The sequence below is a fragment of the Equus caballus genome, chromosome X (genome assembly GCF_041296265.1).
Source record: "Equus caballus isolate H_3958 breed thoroughbred chromosome X, TB-T2T, whole genome shotgun sequence".
NCBI lineage: Eukaryota > Metazoa > Chordata > Mammalia > Perissodactyla > Equidae > Equus > Equus caballus.
The window spans coordinates 95737275-95754858 of NC_091715.1; the positions used below are offsets into that span (position 1 = coordinate 95737275).

The 17584-nt window shown below is 39.3% G+C and overlaps 1 long non-coding RNA gene across 5 annotated transcripts in view; it reads right to left on the reverse strand.

Moving 5' to 3' along the window:
* Window positions 1-17584, reverse strand: part of LOC138921947 (uncharacterized) — a 716117-nt gene that overhangs the window by 498694 nt on the left and 199839 nt on the right. Inside the window, exon 2 of one of the 5 annotated variants that reach the window (XR_011434972.1) lies at window positions 11557-11663. The exons of the other annotated variants lie outside the window; for them this stretch is intronic. This is a non-coding gene — a long non-coding RNA (uncharacterized lncRNA). The remainder of the gene's footprint in view (window positions 1-11556; window positions 11664-17584) is intronic. 5 annotated transcript variants of the gene reach the window in all.

A 17584-nucleotide genomic window follows, 5' to 3' on the forward strand; every position in this document is an offset into this window, starting at 1 on the left:
ATGAGCAGGTAACAAGAACCAAGGTGGAACAAGGTACACTCTCCCCTTCTAATAATTTTAAATGCCGTGACCCACACTCTTTATTTTTTCAGTGGTCTCCATTTGGAGGAGATTTTCAAACTGTGCCAGAGAGTCATATCATCACAAATGGCGTAGCTTATGAGAAAAGACTCTGTAAGGAATTCCTACCTTCCCACTCCTCGTCATTCTTCAGCCTGACAGAAGTTTTCGGTGGATGTAGTTTTCTATTTCCACACTATGGCGGTAGTGCCCAAATGGTGAGCCCATTACCTAGAGCAGTGCAATTTTACAGTGTTTGGGGTAGAAGGTGGACACATGAAGCACCTTGACAGGGAGCACCATCGGCAACTGGTTCTCTTCTTCGCCATTGCTTGACACTGACAAAAGAACTACTTCTAGCTACGCTGATGAACCTCACAAAGGAACACAGACAAACATGCTTTGTGTACAGTTTCCATAATGATAAAGCCCCATCTGATGATTTCCTTTGTACAGTATTGCCAGGTAAGTCAATTTTTTTTCCTTTTTCTCCCCAAAGCCCCCCGGTACATAGTTGTATATTCTTCGTTGTGGGTCCTTCTAGTTGTGGCATGTGGGATGCTGCCTCAGCGTGGCTTGATGAGCAGTGCCATGTCCACGCCCAGGATTCAAACCAACGAAACACTGGGCCGCCTGCAGCGGAGCGCGCGAACCCAACCACTCGGCCATGGGGCCAGCCCCCAGGTAAGCCAATTTTGCTTTCTAAAAAGTAAATGCAAACAGGACCTCTAATTCGGTTGTGCATTTACCATTGGTGTTCGAATCAAAAGCATTTGAGTATCTATGTTTCACTTAACATGATCACAGCTGTTCTATTATTCCACTTCCTCAATTCTCTGTTAGGTAAAGCCACTCCTTCTAAAACCACTAATACTGATATCCAAGATGTCAACCACAAAAAAAAATAAATAAAGGTAAAAGAAGGAAAAAATTTCCCCAAACATCCTGCCAAATCACATGCACAGGGAATGGCTTTACCTGCCTCACCGAAATAAACAGCACCTGATAAACGCAAGGCTTAAGCTGCTAACTCATACGGACCACGGACAGACAGAGGTTTATCAATAGACTTACTCCCGCGCCTCAAATGTGTATTAGAGAGTGCCGACAGACCTTCATTGATGTAGCTAAATACTATTTTAAATCCTAAGAAACTCCTGATAATAATCCCAGAGAAAGAATAAATGGTATTTAATATCAGGTCTGACAGGAGCAAAATGTGCCTTAAAGAAGAGTTATAATTAGAAGGCCAGGCTTTTTTCTTGTTTTGTTTTGTTTTTCTGGTGAAAGAAGTTGACCCCAATCGCCATCCTTACTATGTAAGTCTCAGCTGAGCGTAGGTGGGCTGGATATAATTCTGCTGTGTTTTACACCATTGATCTGTCCACATGCAGGTAATTGTAGAAAAAAGGGTTAGGAGAAACATCAGGTCTTGATGTCAGAGTCTATCCTATAACTGTATATTGATGCTTTCTAAGTCCAACTTGAAGTTACTAGGCTCTATTGTAAATATGTAACCCTATTTTCCTATTCTGTACTTACATTTGTCCAATAAGTACTTTCCCAGAATATGAGTCCCACAGATCTGTTGTTTGTTTTTTTTTGAGGAAGATTAGCCCTGAGCTAACTGCTGCCAATCCTCCTCTTTCTGCTGAGGAAGACTGGCCCTCAGCTAACAGGTGTGCCCATCTTCCTCCACTTTATATATGGGACGCCTACCACAGCATGGTGTACCAAGCGGTGCCATGTCTGCACGCGGGATCTGAACCAGCAAACCCCGGGCTGCCAAAGTGGAACGTGCACACTTAACCGCTGTGCCACCAGGCCAGCCCCGAGTCCCACAGATTTGCACAAATACTGTCATCTTTTCCTATTCTTCACTCCAAACTTTCCTCAAGAGGCTTAGAACCACAGACGCACAGTGTCCTTACCAGTACATTCAATTTTAGCCATGGTGCAAATTTTGGTTTGTTTAGTTTTCTTCACATTATTTATGTAGCCATGCCACATTGTAGGGACCTAGCAAAATAATCCTATTGCTTGTACAGCACTGAGTGTGCCTAAACCAGCAAACCAGAAAAATCACATCAAATTCACTGTGGATATACAGATGAAGCTGCAGTTTCCCACAGTTACTCTTGAAATTGAAAGTGTTTTAAATTACAATATATGTTCTCCTTCTTTCTCCGCCCTTACTAGAAAGGCACAAGCAGGATAGAAATATAGTAAATCTAATTAATTCAGATTCCACTCCCATATACTTATATTTCAGGAAAGAGCCAGATATGGTGTCTAAACTTTGCAATATGTCTATTTTTAGCATTTATTTAAAGAAGGAACTGTTTTCAACTAACATCTAGCATTTTATACCTCCTTTTACATATGAAAAAATATGTCATATAGTAATGGTAAATTTATATCTATATATTAAAACAAATTTCCTGGGGCCCATCCGGTGGCACAGCAGTTAACTGCGCACGTTCCGCTTTGGCAGCCCAGAGTTCGCCAGTTCGGATCCCACGTGCGGACATGGTGCCGCTTGGCAAGCCATGCTGTGGCAGGCGTCCCACATATAAACTAGAGGAAGATGGGCATGGATGTTAGCTCAGGGCCAGTTTTCCTCAGGAAAAAGAGGAGGATTGGCAGATGTCAGCTCAGGGCTGAGCTTCCTCGAAAAAAAGAAGAAAATTCCTGAGGTCCTTAATTAGATTCAACTGTTTGATTTGTTTTAATTACTAATACTTGCAATTATTTAAATGGCCTTTCCATGGGGTCTTCCATGATCTAACCTTTTCAGTAACTGAGGCTGGCTTCCCAGTTAGTCTGAATTAGTGAGGCTGAATTATATTAATTTTCTTTGGGGAACCTGCCTGTGACCAGAACTCGGAGTCTGGAGCCCAATTATCTGGGGGTAAACCCTGGCTTGCCACCTACAAGCTCTGTGACTTCTTAGGCAAGTGACTTCACACCTCTGTGCTTCAACCTCCCCATTTGTAAAACTGGAATAATAGTAGTACCTACTCCACAGAGTTGCCACTGTTAAATGAGTTAACCTTTTCGAGTGCCTAGCACATAGTAATCACTACACGCATTTTTTCAATCTCAAATTAACAATTAAAACTGACTTACTAGGTTTGCTTTAATTACCTTTAGGCCTGCATGAAATTAAGTCAACAAGGCTGACCTGTCACCCATTTAGGCTCTTGCAGTACTCTCTACGGTATGGCAACAGTTATGGTTTTAGGGAGGACCTATTCCATTGTTATATATTGTTATGTATTGAATATCTATTCTATGTGTTATTAGAAAAAAACACATAAAATTTGCTCATTAAAGAGGGGTGGCAGCAACTAAAGTCCAAGTTTGTGTACTGTGGAAGTTCACCTGTAGGAGAATCTCAGTGTGGACAATCGCAGATTTCCAGGTCACATGAATAGGATGGTCCCCTGAGCCATACAGATCTTGAGGACCCTACCGTCATGAAGCAGATTCAGCCTGCTCCAAGGATGTGAGCATTGTGGCTCCTAACACTGGCGGTCACAGAGATCCTGCAGCCATGTGGACCCTACCACCATGTGGCAAGGCCCAGGCCCACAGGCCACATGAACATGGTAGCTCCTGAGCCATAAGGGCATGTGATCCTTATCTTCAAGTGGCAGCCCCCTAGGCCCTGTACTCCCTATCAGACTCTGTCCTCCCATCAAATGAGCATTGTTGGCTCCAAGGGCCGCGGGTCATATGGATCCTGCAATCATGTGGATGCCACAACTATGGGGTAGGTCCAGCCTGACTGATGAGGTCAGCACCACAGGCTCTTAAACCCCTACATCATGTGGTCTCTCTGATTGACAATTATTATTATGTGGTAGGCTCGACTCTTCCAGTCACGTGAACATCACACATTCTTGAATCCTGCAGGTCACAAGGATGCTGCTGTCATGTGGACCTTAGCCTCACGAGGCAGGCTCAGCCCTCTGTCATGTGAGCAGCACCGCAGGAATCACTGTTGGGGAATCATATGGACACATGCCTCCTATGGTCACACAACAGACGTAGCCCTGTCAATCAGGTGAAGACTGTGGGCTCCTGAACCCTGCAGGTCATGCGGATCTGGTGATCATGTGACCCCCCCCCATATGGGCATGTGTCAGGCCCAGCCTCTTAAATCTATCGGACTTCTCCTGAACTGTAGAGCTGGGCTTAGCCTTCTGCAGATTCAGGATGCTGAAGACCTTTAGAACTCTGCTCCATGCTTTACCTCAGGCCAAACTTTGATGAGACTGGCTCACATCCCAATATTCCAAGTTTTACATTTTGCTCGTAGGCAGTATACTGGGAGGAGGATCGCTGGTCGGTACTAGAAGTCTTCTTGGAGAACTGGGTTCTAAGGGACAGCCAAGCAACCTGAGGCCAAAGCCTGGCTCAATGGCAGAGGGCCTCAAAGGGATGGAGAAATAGGGAGACTTCTGAATGGAGCCATGTTTTGTGCACCTGGCAGAGAAAGCCTGTGGGTGTGTGCAACTCAATTCTGGACTTACCGGAGCTGTTGTTGGTAGAAAGGGAAGTGGTGGGAGAGAAAGCATTAGGAGGAAGGGGGCTCATTAACTTGCATGTTGTCTGTAAGGGACAAAGCTCTGGAAATCTGAGGGAGGCGGGGTGGGCGCTCTGCCCACCTTACCCCAGCCCTTGTCTACCATCCTACCATATTCACTGTCTGTGCAACCAAGTGGCGATAGTCACCTGTATTTTCTGAATCAATTTCCTCCCCTTCTACTTACACCTTCACCCACTGTGTGATGACTTTCTCTGCTCCTCCTCTGCCCCTGTTGTTATTAAGGGCACCAGAGATCTCCCAGATGCCAATTCATATAGACTTCCAAATCATCTGAATTTCAGTATGGCATACTATTCTGTAAGGATTCTCTTTATTGTCTTGATTTATTTTCCCAGTAAACATTGTAAACATATGATCAGGTGCAAGCAAAGCAGAGGAAGAGAGGGCGAGAGAGAGAGAAAACTTATTTTAAAAATTTGATATTTCAATAAAATTGTTTAAAAAAAGCCAACACGTGAAGATTCAGAATTTCTTTCTGGTACAGGCATTTTATTGTGCTTTGCAGATAATGTATTTTTTACAAGACCCTCTACCAGCAAAAAGATTATGACTCACTGAAGGCTCAGATGATGGCTAGCATTTGTTAGCAATAAAGTATTTTTAATTAAGGTACGTATGTTGTTTTTTTAGACATAATGCTATTGCACACTTAACATACTACAGTATATTGTAAACATAACTTTTATATGCACTGGGAAACCAAAAAATTTGTGTGACTCACTTTATTGTGATAGTCACTTTATTGTAGTGCTCTGGAACCGAACCTACCAGATCTTTGAAGTATGCGTGTACTTTTCAGTTCAGTAGTTTTACAAAGTATATATGAGGGGGAGCATAATAATCATTTTGTGACTAGGATCTCTAAATGGCCTAACTAGTCCAGCCAGACACTATTCTTTCCTGGTTTTCCCCCTAATTTTATAACCATTGTTTCTTAGCCTCCTTCCTTAAGACTCCATAGTTTCCTTCCTATGAGAAAAAAATAATGAACTGATTTAAGAAAAGTATGGGAAAACCTGCAATCATGTATTCTGGTCCAGAAGTAACAGGACAATTCCACTCACAATTCATTGGCCAGAACTATTTAGTGGCCCGTCTCAAACCAAGGGTATCAAGAAATATAATCCCACCAAGTCCCTGGAACAGGAAATAAATAAAAATACTCAGCAAACAGCACCACTGACTACCATGTGAAGGAACAGAAGCCCAGAGAGATTAAGTACTTGCCCAAAATCACATAAGCAGCAAACGACAGAGCCACAATCCAGCTATATATATATGATTTCAAAGTTCATGTTTCTACTCTTACTCTTTTCTTGTTTTTTCCCCTGAGGAAGATTTGCCCTGAGCTAACATCTGTGCCAATCTTCCTCTACTTTTTGTATGTGGGTTACCGCCACAGCATGGCTGACGAGTAGCATAGGTCTGCGCCTGGGATCTGAACCCGTGAACCCAGGCTCCTGAAGAGGAGCACATCAAATTTAACCACTACACCACAGGGCCAGCCTCTCTTACTCTTTTCTACTTATATGTTATCCTCTTATGTGAAGTTCATATGTAATAGAAATCCTTTTAATTCAACATTGTAATTTCCTCTTCCTCAATTATCTGGAATTGAATAGACATGATGATATTGGTTAAAATCCCCAGTATTGATAAGCTGCAAATCTTTACCAAGCAAATAAATATATTGTGTATTTTAATATCCATTATTCAATGATAAATTTATAAAATAAACTCTAATGATAGTCACTATTTCCAAGGAAATAAATAATAAAAATAAGAGCAGAAATGAATGAAATTGATAACAGATGAAAAGAGCTTATTAATAACACTAGCTCTTGGTATTCTGAAAACATAAAAAAAACTCCTCTGGCACAAGTGATCAAGAAAGTAAAAATCAGGGCTGGTCCCGTGGCCAAGTGGTTAAGTTCGCATGCTCTGCTTCGGCGGTCCAGGGTTTTGCTGGTTTGAATCCTGGACACGGACATGGCACCAGTCATCAAGCCACGCTGAGGCAGCATCCCACATGCCACAACCAGAAGGACCCACAACTAAAAATACACGACTATGTACTGGGGGGCTTTGGGAAAAAAAGTAAAAATAAAATCTTTAAAAAAAAACAAAGGAAGTAAAAACGTAGGCACAAATAAACAACATTAGGAATAAAATGGTGTCATGACTGTAGTTAATGCAAAGATTTAAAAGATAGTATTATGAAAAATTATACAAATAGTTTGAAAATTTGGATAAAATGTGTAAATTACTGGAAAAAATTAACTTTGCAAACTGAGTCAAGGAGAAATAGAAAATCTTAAAATTATAATTAATTACAAAGATCAGCAGTTATAATTTTTTTACACAGAAAAAAGACCAGGCACAGATGGTTTTAGACTCCCATAATCTTTGCCCCTGGTGTTATATCTGTGAATATATTACAAGTCAAAAGAGACTTTAGAGATGGAGTTGAGGTTGCTAGTCAGCCTATTCAAGGAAACAGGAACCTCAGTCCTACAGCTGCACAGAACGGAATTCGGACCATGATCTGATGAGTCTCAAAATAGATTCTACCCTAGAAGCTCCAGAAGGGGATGCCACCCTGCCAACACTTTGATTTTGGCCTGTGAGACTCAAAGTAGAGAAATCAGCCATGCTCACCTGACTTCTAAACTGCAGGACTATGGCTAATAAGTGAGTACTGTTTTAAACTGCCAAATTTTTGGTAATTATGTACTAAAGCAAAACATAATAATAATAAACTAATACGGAAATTTCCCCTAACACATAAGGACCAGATAATTCAATCTTACACAATATATTTTGAGGAAGAAAAACAGGCAGATCATTCACAATCTTAATTTATGAGGCTGGTATAACCTTGATACAAAAACTAGGCCAAAAAAAGAGGATGAGAATAACAAATCATGAGCCAATCTCAATTAGAAAACAAATCCAAAGAATGTAAATAAAATAGTAACAAATTAAATCCAGTAACGGATAAAAAGGATAACACAACTTGACAAAGTTGTGCTTATCTCAAGAATGCAAGGGTGGTTTAATATTAGGAAATCTATAACGTAATTCACTTTATCAACAGAAAAAAGGAAGGAATAAAAGAGTGATTATCTTAAGACAGTCAGGAGAAAAGGGATCTAATCAAATGAGCAATCATGTAGGAATAAAACAGTAACAAGAAATCTCAGCAAACCAGGAACAGAAAGATGTTTCTTTTAAAAAAGACTGATATAGATTGAACGCAAGGATCTACTTTCACTTCTTGCCGAAACCAGGCTGAAAACAACATCAAAGGTAAACAAATTGTGGCCTGTCCATAAAATGAAATATTACCTTTAAAAAAGGGCACAAACAGGGATTAATATCAAAAACATTATGCTGAGTCAAAGAAGCCAAAGAAGTACATTCTGTATGAATCCATTTATATGAAATTTTAGAATAGGCAAAACTATTTTGCAGTGATAGGAAGCCAATCAAGGTTTGCCTGGGGCCAGGGGAACAGGAAGAGGGTTAATTGGAAATCTTTCCAGAGTGCTGTAAATGTTTTACATCTTGATTATAGTGGTGGTTCAGGTAATCAATATAAAGTTATTTTCTTTTTAATTTGCTCTAATGTACACAAATATGTGTTATTTTTACTTTTTGGAAGATTTTATTTTTGGAAAATCTTTGCATAAAACTATTTTACAAGTCCATTAGTAAAACAAAACCAATTTTTTGGTCAATAAATAAATATTTCCAACTATTATTTGACTTTATTTTTAGAACTGCTTTTCACTCTCAAGCATACTTCCCTTGGGGCAATAAATTATATGGTTCCCCTTATAATTCAGGAAACAGGCCCAAAGAGGTTCAGAAACTTGTCCAACTGGTGCAGCTAAGATTCAAATCCAGCTCTGCCCCTTCCCATAGTCCTCACTGTCCCGTGCCTCCACAGTGACCACTCTGCCTAGCTCTCACAAGTAAATAAGTGATATATCGTGTACATGTGCTTATGGAGATATGAACAAGTGCTGGGAAGCAACAAAGAGCAAATTATTTTTCCTGGGAGATCATGGCAGGCTATACAGAGACCTTGATAGGCATAGTCAGACTGGTGGAAGGAGAAGTTTAGCAGGTAGAAAGGGAAATGCAGTAGAGGAAAAGGAAAGCGCACGGCCAAAGGCAGAGAGACGCAGAAAAGCCCAGATGGAAAGAGAGGGTCCTGAACAAAAAGAAGGCCACACCACAGAAGCAGATAAGAAGACACAGAAAAACAGAGAGAGACTGTGATACTGAGAAAACCCAGCAGAGATACCAAGAGAGGGAAATCTGTTAGCTTGAACTACAAAGGGAGGGAGAAAAACATGGGGGAGAGGAAGAGGACTTAAAGGAGATTGTGTGTGTGTGTGTGTGTGTGTGTGTGTGTCTGTGTCTGTGTGTGTGTGTGTGTGTGGGTGGGTGGGTGTGTGTCTGTGTGTGTGTGTGTGTCTGTGTGTGTGTGTGTGTCTGTGTGTGGGTGGGTGGGTGGGTGTGTGTGTGTGGGTGTGTGTGTGTGTTTGTTTCTACTAAGGGAGAAACATGGATGAACTAACAAAGAGAAAAAAAGATGAGGAGACATTGGAGAAATATGAAGGAGGAGAGAATCAATAACTGGTGTGGTGAAGGAATGAGAGAAATCGGAGATATATGGACTCTAGGAGGGTGAATGAGGAAAGAGAAAGTCAAAAAGGGAGAGAAAAAAGGGAAAAGAGAAATGGAGAGGGGGACTGAAAGAAAAAAAACGTCGGATTGAAAGATCATCCATTTATATAATTATATACACAGGTACATACACATGTATATGTATATTCACGTGTGTGTATGTATATACATATATGTATGTACAGACGCATGTGTATGTGTACGCATGTGTGAAGGAAGAGAAAAGAGACAGCAGGGGTAAAGAAATGATCGAATACTAAGTATTTAAAAGAGATAAATGAAGAGAAAGAAGACATCCATAAAGTTATCTATCTAGAATACATAATAGTTATTTTTATATTTTTCTTAGGAGAAATTATTTAAAACCCCATAATTGAGATGTTCTAATAGATTATAAAATTGTTTATTTCAATCATTCTTATACTCATTCAACAATTATTTATTGAACTTCACAGTGTAGCACGTAGTGAGTTCAAAAAGTACCGATTATAATCTTCTCATACATATAAAGTGAAAAACTGCAATATCCTGGAATCTTAGAATAGCAAATATAAAAAATCACAGTACTATAGTTAAAATATCAACTTAGGGACATATTTCCCCACCAAAAACTCTGTAATTTCGAACTAGTCTCTTCTCTCCACATTTCCCTGTGAGGCAGCTGCAAGAGCGGCGGGTCAAAGGGACTGAAGGAAATGTCACCCCGAGAGACAAAAGAGGTGAGGAGCAAGGCTGGGGGCGATCTGTCCAGAATCACAGCCACTAGGTTTGCACTCTCCCTGAGCACCTTGCCCTGCTGAGTCCCCTAGAGGATATGAGACGCGTGGCCTCTGGAAATGCATCTTACAAGGGCACACCCCAGGCTGACACAGTCAGCTCTTCGTAATTGGAAAAGCCTCGCATTTTGATCTACAGCCCTCAGGAGTCTTCCCACAGAGACTTTATAAAGAATCAACTTTCATTCTTCCCAAACCTGTGGCTCTGCCTTCCTAGCGGTTCGTACCAAAACAAATACACAGCTCGCAGGAACTTGGCGATTGCATCGCCTTTAATTATCAGGACATTAAAACTTCGTCAAAAGGTGTATTAAGTGTATTTGAAGTTTCTATGCTATCAAATGGGCTATATAGGTAAAAATTAAACACCTAAGTGTAGGATTTCAGGACAGCCCATAGAAACTTCCTAAATTTGAGAGCTGCCTATCACCTTAAAAGTCTTTCAAGTACAGGCAATTAGAATCTCTAATTAGGTCCTTCTTACTCCTCTTCTTTTCTCCTATGTCCACACTGTCACGCTGTTCCCACTCACCTTCAATAAAGTGCCTAGGCCTCTATTTTCCAAGACCTACCTCAACAGTGTTAGTTAAACCTATCCTGAAAGAAAGGTTCAGATCACCCATAAAGCTTTTGATTTCTCCATCATTCTAAATATGAATATTTTAAGAGTAAATCTGGCATTTCCAAAGTTTCTCCAAAGCCAGAGGATTATACATTTTTTTTAAGATTAGCACCTGAGCTAACAACTGTTGCCATTTTTTTTTTCTGCTTCTTCTCCCCAAAGCCCCCAGTACATAGTTGCATATTCCAGTTGCAGGTCTTTCTGGTTGTGCTATGTGGGATGCCGCCTTAGCATGGCCTGATGAGTGGTGCCATGTCCGCACCCGGGATCCGAGCCAGCGAAACCCTGGGCCGCCGAAGCAGAGCGCACGAACTTAACCACTCGGCCACGGGGCCGGCCCCAGGATTACGCTTTTTTTTTAAAAAAAAACTTTTAATATAGCTACCCTATGTATTTTTTTTTCTTGAGGAAGATTAGCCCTGAGCTAACTACTGCCAATCCTCCTCTTTTTGCCGAGGAAGACTAGCCCTGAGCTAACATCTGTGCCCATCTTCCTCACCTTTATATGGGGGACGCCTGCCACAGCTTGGGGTGCCAAGTGGTGCCATGTCCCCACCCGGGATCCGAACCAGTGAACCCCGGGCCACTGAAGCTGAACGTGCACACTTAACTGCTGCGCCACCAGGCCGGCCCCATACCCAATGTATTTTACAAAGTTAGAGTAACACTCATAACAAATCCTGATGATTATACTTCCAAAAAAAATCATTTCACTTCTGAACAGAGATGTAAGATCCTGAATAAAACCCTGGCAAAGAAAATTCAGTAATAAAAGAATCACTCACCATGATCAAGTAAGGTTTATCTTAGGAATGCAAGGAAGATACACTGCTAGGCAATCTATCAATATAATACATCATGCCAACAGGTCGAATAAGTCATTTTTTGACAACTGCAATAGAAGCAAAAAACAACATTCACTATACATTCCTCGTTTTAAAAAATATATAACCACCACAAACCTATTAGAACTGATAAAATCAAAGAGACTGATACTAGTGAGTGGTGGAGATGATGAAAAGCATCTGGGGCTCTCCTCTCATTAACTATCGTGATGGGGGCAGGAACGGATATGCAAACAAGTGAAGCTGCCCAGATTCCTTCCTGGAGACGTGGAGCTGCTTAATAGCTTATAGCCATAGTCTCTGCCATTTGGAGAAAACCTGTCTGCAGCGGGAAAGAATGAAGTCAAAGAGAGCTAATCAGAGTTGAAAAATGGTGACGGAGACAGAAGAAAAAAATATATCTATATATATTTATGGTGGTTAATGTTGTGTCAAATGGACTGGACGAAGGGACGCCCAGAGAGCTGGTAACATATTATTTGTGAGTGTGTTTCTGGAAGAGATTAGCATTCAAATCTGTAGACTGAGTAAAGAAGATTGTCCTCATCAATGTGGGTGGGCATCATTCAATCCCTTAAAGGCCTGACTAGAATAAAAAGGAGGACGAAGGGCAAATTTGCTCTTTGCTTGACCTGGGCCATCCATCCTCCGCCCCTGGAAATCGGGGCTCCCGGTTCCTGGTCCTCGAACCAGAACTTAGATCATTGGCTCTGCTGGTTCTGAAGCATTAGTACGGACTGCATTAGTACCCCTGCTGAAGGACAGACCTGGTTTTCCAGGGTCTCCAGCTTGTAGACAGCAGACTGTGGGAGTTCTCGTGTTCTGTAATCATATGACCCAATTCCTACGATAAATCTCCTCTTATATATATCTCTATATATCCTATTGGTTCTGTTTCTCTGGAGAACCCTGAAGAATACAATACGTAAGAGAGAGAGAGATGACCCTGCAATATTGATTCCCCCAGTATTACCTGAACACAGGTTCACTTTTGGGATTTTCATTAATATAAAACCGTAAGTTTCCATTTATTCTCATGCTCATTTGAATTGTTTCTCTTACTTTCAAGAGAGTTCTCACTAATGGAGAAGCAATGTTACATTGGAAGTAGACTATATATATTGAGCATCTATTATGACCAAGAAGCTAGACAAGATAAATAGAACAGAGCTTCTGCCCTCAATGTTAGTTAAGGATTAATCCAAATATATTAAAAATTCTAATAATATCCAACATGAACTGGGTTTTAAAACAATGCTTCATAACATGTGATTTCACCTAGTAATGACAACTTGGAAGGCCCTTCCTTAAAGACATAGGGACAATTTATTAATTATTGAAAGCTCTATTACTGAAATACAGTATCCACTGTTGAAAGATAACACTGTATCTTCATTTGCCAAACACGTCTGAAAAATGACACATTCAGTCAGTCAGCCAGTCTGTGTTCATGATATAAGTCTGATAATTTAAAAACCGAATTATCTTATTGGTTTGGAATAATGATACAATCCTGACAATATTTCTTTGCAATAATCAGGAAATGAGATATTTATAAGGGATATGAAATGTCTTAACCCTCTAGAGATCTATTGTTCTCCTACCAATATTATCACCTCTAGAATATGAACACAACTGCCAAACATATTCATATGTCATTAATATTGTACTGGATATATCTGGATATACATGGATGTGGATATATATGGATATATCCAGTATAATATTCAAATATACATATGCATCCAGTACAATATTCAAATTCCTATCAAGGTTTATGTTTTTGAATGCATATTCTTTTTTAATTAGAAGATTAATACAACAGCATTTCTGAAGTTCCGTGTAGCTACTTTGATTCTTTAATTTCTATCTCGTATGAGTAGCACACTTGCATAATTTTACTAGTCGCATCATGAGCCACTCATAACTGACAGTTCACGCCACTGGAGAGTAGCCAAAATCCCATTCGTTTTACTTCTGGGGAAGCCTAATTATTGCAGAGTTTCTAGGGAAGCATATTGACAAGTTGAGTGAAATGGATGGTTCTCATATTAAATTTTCCTAGAAAGAAAAAGCAAGATGACTCCTCTTTTATTTTCATAATGTGACTTTTCCTCAGAAATGGTGGAAATTTCAGCATTTCTAAAGCTATCTGGAATTTGTCCCTACAGATTTTTCAAATTGAAAAACAGAATATTTAAAAAAATGGTTTTGTTATTAAAAAAACTTTAAAACCAACAATTAACAATTACATTAGGAAATGAGAGGTGGACTAAGGAGAAACAAAACTCAAAACTTTTGAGCAACTCAAGCTTCTTAATCCACTATGAAAAATAATAATAACGCAACCTTACTTTCATGTAGCATGATTAAGGTTTCAAAAGCACTTTCGTATCAACAACTTCATTTGATACAACTGACTTGTAAGAAAGAACAAGGATTAAGCAGAGAGGCACAAATTTAAGTAATCAAAGTCATAGCCGTAAATAGCCATTTATTTATCTGTTCATCCATTTAGCATTTATTGAAAGATCACTATGTGCCAGACATTGTGCCAGCTGATGAAGGAATGCCCTTGCCTTCAAGGCTCTCAGACTACTCTAGAAAGGGTGGCAAAGAAGTTCAGTATGATGTAATAAACACTATAAGGTGCTTTCGTTCTTGGGAGACAACGTCTTTAAATTGGTGTGGAACTTCAAACTAAACTCTCTTAAACCTCACAGAGGAGATGTTCATGAAAAAAAAGGAATCTTTGTACGAGCACAGAACCACAGAATGTTAGAGCTGCAAAGGGCCTTAGAGATCATTATTCCAACAATCCCCTTATTTGATAGGTGAGGAAACGAAAACCTAAAGAGACTAAGCGATTTTCCAAAGATAATAAAATTAGAAGTGGCAAAGCTTTAAAATTTCTTAAGCCCTTTAGTATACTTCCCAAACTACCTCAAAACACACAGAGTCAAAAAAGGAAAGAAAGTGGAGCTGGCCCAGTGGCATAGTGGTTAAGTTCGTGCGCTCTGCTTCAGAGACCTGGGGTTCATGGGTTCAGATCCCGGGCACAGACCTGGCACTGCTCGTCAAAGCCACACTGTGGCAACATCCCACATACAATAGAAGATCAGCAGATTGGCACAGATGTTAGCTCAGGGACAATCTTCCTCAAGCAAAAAGAGGAAGACTGGCAACAGATTTTATCTCAGGGCCAGTCTACCTCACAAAAAACAAAAAAGGGAAAGAAAGTGTACAATAACTACACATATTTAGTCTGGGATGATAGATTTTACCACTATCTTTAAGGTTTTCAAAATATCAAAAGACAAAGGGGGCTTTTGTCGTAATGCTAGTCTTTTATAATTTTCCCATCAATTAAAATAATTTTAATACTCAATGATCAAACATTATTCGAAAGGCAAAATGAATAAATTATACTTTACATTATTGTAATGATCACTGCTGGCACCTCTCTGAATGAACAGGCAGCACCATGCCAACTGCTAAGTGTTTATGCTCTCAACACAAGGAATGGACAGTGGACATGGCAGTGCATAGGAATATACAATCCTCAGTCTGTGGCCATTTTTAGTCTACCTTTAGGAGTTCAAATATAAACGTGCTTTATTTCATAAACCCACAGTTCTTTATGCACTAATATCTATCATTATCGTTTCTTCCAATAACACCTTGAACCTTTAACAATGTGGATTTGTTGAGAAAAAGGCTATGTCACATTGGTCTTTGAAACTTCCCAAAATAATGTAGCGCGTCAGTCTCATTGACTTTTTAGACTGAATTATATTCACATTACCTATCTTCTGGTTCACTTTGCTGTTTCTGGTACAGTGGTTCTGCCTACATGAGTAAAATTTTATTACACTCTTAGCCTTCACTGTTGGCTCTACCTTGGCAGTCAAGTTTAATTGTGCCAGATGTTGTTTTTGCAAACCTCAATCCTTCTGCACAGATAATAGCCAGCCTGACCAATTCTCCCACTCAAAGTACCACCCTCCCTCAGAAAAGTGTCATGTTCAGGGGATAATTCCTGACAATGAAGTAAACTAACCTGCTTTCAATCAATTTGTGGGTTGCTATTTTACCAAAAGATTTGATCTTCATACTCCGAATGGTAACTATTTTTAACCTGGCTAGTCTAAAATGTTCATTTACTGCTTTTGTCTTATTATCTGTTTCTCTAACTACAGAATCCCATATAGAGAATATAAAGATGAACAGTAATTATAAACCAATGACATAGATTTTCCATGTGAAACTTATAAAATTGATCACATTGCTGTTTTCTATCAGCTACATCTATATTGATTTTTGTCTCTCTTCATACACAGGAAAGAAGCAACTCTTTCCACCTCCAATGATTTACTCCCCCAATAGGGGCTGCATTCAGGAAGAAATCCTATTCCTACCAGAATCTATCCTTTTGTTCTTAGATTTCCTTCTTCCTTCTATTTCTCTGCCCCTGCACATAAATGTATCTCTTTCCAAAACAGGCTTATAGAGTAACATGTCACTTACCCAGAGAACAGATTTCTAGTAACTTCAACCATCAGGAAAAAAAAAAATGCCACAAACCTTTATAAAAGAGAGAAAGACCTCTGAGAGGTCAGTTGTCAGAAAGCACATACTTATTTCATAAGACTAAAACTCAAAATGAGCTCTCCTTCCCCTGAGTTCCCACAGCTTATTATCCGGTCTTTTCTCATGGCACTTAGAATTTCTCCTTATTATTCTAGCTATTTATGTAAATGTGTTATCTTCCTTACCAGCCTGGAAGCTCTTTGCTGGCAGGATCCATGTCTAACTTATCTTATTCCTCACAATGTCAGTTTCTTCATTTATGTTCGATAAAGAACCATTTCTCCATCCTTTAAAGCCCCGTAAAGGTTGCAGAAAGGTCAAGGTAATGAGGACTAGGAAAAGGCTATTTGATTTGTCCAGTTTCCCACTAGTGTCTGACACTTATCGCATGCTTTTATTATAGGTATTTTTATACACGTCTTATATGTCCAACTGCTCCAACTAAAAAGGAAGCTTTCTAAGCTCCTTGAGGGAAAGCTCCATGTGTTGCTCATCTTTGTGTCTCTCAAAGCTTTTAACTAGAACCTTACACATAGCAGGCACAGATATATAAATGAATGAACATAAATCAGATCGGAAGGAGAAATAGCAGACACCCATAAGATGTGACAGCTAACAGCAAAGAAAGGCAGTAGAATATTAAAAAGAGATTTTTATTCACTCAACATTTATTAAGTGCCTATTATATACTAAGAACTGCTACATATTAAAAAGAATAAGATGTATAATTTCCCACAGAGAACTCCTAGTTCAGTGGGGTAACCAGGAATGAAGTCAATAACTATAAGCCAAAATCATAAGAGATTATGTCCTATTAATATATCCATTGCTTGAGCCTTGCCAAGTGCATGTTATATTGTAAAAGGATTTTTTAAATGACAAAATAGTTTAAACCAATAAAACTGAGTACTAAAATAGGTAAGATGACATTAACTGGAACACCTCATGCTAGATGAGATATTGCTTACTATATTACCACCATTTCTGAAATGCTTATAATCTAAATTAGATTGCTTTATCAACATCCTCTTTGTGCCTTATCCCAAACAATAGATATGAATAGTTATTTTACATGGATTATCATATTTTAGGAGATATTCTTAAATACATCTAAAGTGTCTGATTATTAATAATATTAAGTACTTAAATTTTTCTTTCTCTTCTTTTTATAAAGCAAGATTTCTCTGAGTATCTTATATAATTTCCCCAAACCTTATTAGGTATTTCATTCAAGTAGAATTAGACAATTTCCAACAGTTTATGGAACCATAAGGGGCTACCCCAATATGTGATAGATGATAGCAGGAGTACTAGCTAGTTATTACAATATTCAAGCACAGCCTTTGAGAATAATTTTACTCAACTTGTTAAGACTCAG